The sequence below is a fragment of the Taudactylus pleione genome, unplaced genomic scaffold (assembly GCF_031769625.1).
Source record: "Taudactylus pleione unplaced genomic scaffold, aTauple2 ptg000286l, whole genome shotgun sequence".
Taxonomy (NCBI): domain Eukaryota; kingdom Metazoa; phylum Chordata; class Amphibia; order Anura; family Myobatrachidae; genus Taudactylus; species Taudactylus pleione.
In genome coordinates this window covers 3,408,578-3,413,109 of record NW_028284688.1, presented here as the reverse complement: position 1 = coordinate 3,413,109, position 4,532 = coordinate 3,408,578, and the positions used below count along the sequence as shown (strand labels likewise).

Sequence of the window (4,532 nt, the reverse complement as noted above, 5' to 3'; positions counted from 1 at the left end):
AGGGGTTACAGGGAGGGTGTGGGCTGGGACACTGATTGGGGGTCACAGTGAGGGTGAGGGAAGGAACACTGAGGGGGGGTTATAGAGAGGGTGGGGTTTGGGACACTGATTTGGAGTTAAAGGGAGGGTGGGTGCTAGGACACATTGGGAGTTAAGGGAGGGCAAGGGCTGGGATACTGAGGGGGGTTTACAGGGAGGGTGAGGGCTGGCACACTGATTTGGGGTTACAGGGAAGGAGGGTGGGGGCTGGGACACAGAGGGGATTACAGGGAGGGTGGGGACTGGGACACTGAGGGGGGTACAGGGAGGGTGGGAACTGGGACACTGAGGGGGGTTACAAGGAGGGTGGGGGCTGGGACACTGAGGGTTATGGGTGGGGACTGGGACACTGAGGGGGGTTACAAGGAGGGTGGGGGCTGGGACACTGGGGGTAATGGGTGGGGACTGGGACACTGAGGGGGGTTACAAGGAGGGTGGGGGCAGGGACACTAGGGGTTATGGGTTTTGGCTGGGACACTGATTGAGGGTGACAGGGAGTGTGGGAACTGGGATACTGAGGGGGAGATACAGTGACTATATATATTGTAATTGCAGGAGACCTGCACTCCCTGCACATATAAAGCTGCCTGTCAGTAGGGCAGTTAGTAACAGATGTAAAAGGAAAATAAAGAGCACACACTTACCTGATGTTTGGTAGTGCCCCCTCTTCTCCCCACTTCAAGGTCCAGAAGATGCAGCTGTCACATTGGGTCTCCTGCTCCTGTATTAGCGCGCTGTTGCTCCTCTTCGGTACTTCCAGTTCTTCAAGTTCACAAGCAGGCAGGGGGGCGTGTCAGACTGTAACTGTTACTAGAGGTCCCGCTGGTCCTCTAGTGTCCACTGGCAGGACATGGCCAGTGGACACTATAGGACCAACAGAACTTCTAGTAACATTACAGTTAATGTGCATTAAATGTCTTCTCTCAGGTGGCGGCCATTTTGGGAAAGATATTTTCAATAGCATCCATGCAGACGGGGGAATTATGATTTATACCTTTCCATGCAGACGGCCAGACCGGCCCACTTGACCATCGGCCCTTCTGGCGTTTGCATACATGCCAGATGGTCAGTCCGGCCCTGTCTCTGGCTGTGGAAGCTTATTCTATGTAACTATACTTATGCTTTCGTTAAACAGGGAAACACTTAGTGTGATTCTCTGTGTCTATATTGTCCATTTCACTTGGTTTGTAATAGGGAAATATATTTTCTCTGTATTACACACTTTGTCTTATGTGATCTATATGTGAGTTTTTAGAAATGTTAATGGATTTTTATTTTTGGATTGTGTCATGTATTACTTTGTATCCAGGCAGTGGGCATCTCCACTGTCATAGGACTGATGTGATGATAGTGTTGGTGTGGAGGACAGCTGTGATGACATCATCAGTGTGATGATAGCGTCGATGTGGTGGACAGGTGTGATGACATCATCAGTATGTGACCCAGCTCTGGACACCACAAGGTGCGGTCTACATGTGGGGAGATGTGAGTACAAATGGTTTGTTATATGTACACATAAACATAAATGTACACATAAATGTTTTACCTTGATGAAGGGGCAATAATGGGCAAGAATAAATACTCCAAAATGTTAGTGATATCAGCCATATTCTCCTGTGTTGTTTTATTGGAGACTGAGGCCCTGATTCAGAGCCGGACGCTCTGACAGAGCGCTCGCTCTGAATCAGGGCCGTCCCTGCTCCTTTTTGGAGCGGCCACCTGGCCGCTCGCATAGCTGTGGGTGACGACCCACAGCTATAGCGAGCGGGCAAAATGATGGTCGCGATGGTCAAGACAATCGCGACCATCCGGCTTGCGATGAGACCCTGTGGTAGGGTCTAGCTGCTGCAAGCTCAGGAGTGCTTTTGGCTCTATCAGAGCTAAAAGCACTCCCACTGACATCACTAGTGATGTCAGTGGGGCCGGACCCAGACTGTAGGCGTTCCCATGGGAACGCCTCTGTATGGGCAGCCACGCCCCCAGCATGCCCACCAAAGAGGGCATGCTGTCAATCACCATCAACAGCATGCCCCCTTTGGTGCGAGACCCTTAATGACGGCTTGGCTATCGTTATTTGGATCTTGCGCATGCGCACGACGGAGGTGCCTCCGTCGTGCGCATGTGCACTTGGGCACCATTGACCCATTTGCAAGCACTCAGCGCTCACGAGAGGGTCAGAATCAGGCCCAGAGTGCCTCCGGTGTGGATTCTGTTTTGTCAGTTAATCCGTTGTTGGCCTAAATTGGAGGGCACCTGCATGCTACTTTTTGGATAAAGGGAGTGCCACTATATATGTATATATATATATATATATATATATATATATAATAATCAAAAAGAGGTCCGGCACTCATGTAATATACATATCTTCGCCCGGTGCCTCCACACTGCACAACAGTAATAGCAATACCATGGGTGCATCACTCAGGGCTATGTAGAAAAATGAAAACTCCAACACGTATAATAACGTACAACGTTTCAATCAGGTTATTACCTGATGAAAATCATAAACTGATTGAAACGTTGTATGTTATTATACGTGTTGGAGTTTTCATTTTTCTACATAGCCCTGAGTGCCGTACCCGTGGTATTGCTATATATATATATATATATATATATATATATATATATAAATAAATATATATAGGTCTTGATCAAACTTTGAACTCTTTATGGATAAAAGATAAATATGGGACTGTAAAAATTATCTCCTTTTATGTCTGTGTGCCTTCAAAATCAGAAGTTGCGTCACAGCCTAACCTGAGAGAAAAAAACTGCATTGTTGCGTCTTGGTTTGTGTATATAACACAGTTATTTCAACTAGCATAATTAAAAAATTTGATGTAAAAAAAATTCATACCAGAACTTGCATCTAACTTCACATAATAATGGTATTTTGTCAAACTGACCCTACAGTTTACGCTAAAAGAAATTTTTTCTAATTCTACATTTAAGAAAAGCTGCTTTTACATCATTATTCCTGAGTGTATAAATCATAGGATTCAGCATTGGAGTAACAATTAAATAAAAAATTGCAATCAATTTGTCTGTTCCTGGTAGAGAGCTCGACCTAGGTTTCATGTAGCCAGCCATTGCCGATCCATAAAATATTATCACAACTATCATGTGAGACCCACAGGTGGAGAAAGCTTTTCGCTGTCCAGCTGTAGATGCAATTTTTAAGATACTTAAAATGATTTTAACATAAGATATTACAATAAATGAGACTGGTGTCATGAGAATAATTACACCAACAACAAAAATAATAAATTCAATAAATAAAATGTTTTCACAACCCAGTGATAATATTTCTGGCACTTCACACAAAAAATGATTTATTTCATTGTTACCACAAAGATCTACACTAAGTGTAAGTGAAACATGGGAAATAGAGAGAAGAAACCCACATATCCATGTACCCATTGCTAATCCCACACAAACCATTTTACTCATGATTGTAGTATAATGTAATGGATAACATATAGCTACATAACGATCATAAGCCATAATAGCAAGCAAAATACACTCATTTTCCCCTAAGGAAAGACAAATATACATTTGTGCTGCACACTCAGCATAAGAGATCGTTTTCTTTACTGACATCAAATCTTTCAGCATCCTCGGCACAGTAGAGGTTGAATAGCAGAGATCCAGAAACTAGAGGTTGCTGAGGAAGAAATACATTGGTGTTTGAAGATTGACATCAGACCGGATTAGTATTATGATGGAAATATTTCCAATTAATATGATCATATACATAAACAGGAAGGCAAAGAAAAGAATAACTTGTTTCCTGGGTTGGCTGGAAAATCCAAGAAGAATAAATTCTGTTAGCACGGTATTGTTTTTCCAAGGCATGCCTTAAAATAATGTGAAAAATCTAATCTCAGTAAATATTTATGAAAAGTTAGGAAAGCTCCCCATACAATAACAATACAATCTGCCCAAAGATAACATACTCAAATGATATTAATTATCCACCCTATTAGTACTAGTAATCTAGTGGATACTGAAATTTTTTGCATGACTACCACAAAATTAAGTAACAAGGCCATGTAGTAAGCCTCTTGCACATGATATATTGCTGATATCTCCAGTGCAAGTGACCACATTGTGTCTCGATTCACTGTATGGGGACATTGTATTTGAGCTATTTATCAAGCTTCAAAAACTGAATTTTTTCAGATGGTGTTAGCCTGCTCTTACCTATGAAATCAGTCCCCAGAGTATGAAGATGGTGCCATTTGTATTCCTCTATTTCCTCCTTCACTTAAAGTGTGCATATGTGACCTAAAGTCATGAATGTGTAGTAACACTGTTGGGACGGAACCCGGTTGTGTAAATTTTCACTGCATTAACACTTCTAGAAGAATTTTTTTTAGTTTTAGGATTAACAAGGACAGATGTTTATTGGAGTAGTGGGGGAATAATATATAGCCCCTAAACCTATTCGTACAGTTGCTCCCTATGAATTGTAAGGTTAGCTTTTGGTA

The 4,532-nt window shown here is 42.7% G+C and overlaps 1 pseudogene; it reads right to left on the bottom strand.

Annotated features, from left to right (window-relative positions):
• Positions 1 to 2,961: 2,961 nt before the first annotated feature.
• LOC148512016 (olfactory receptor 2B2-like) lies at positions 2,962 to 3,897 on the bottom strand (annotated as a pseudogene).
• Positions 3,898 to 4,532: the final 635 nt, after the last annotated feature.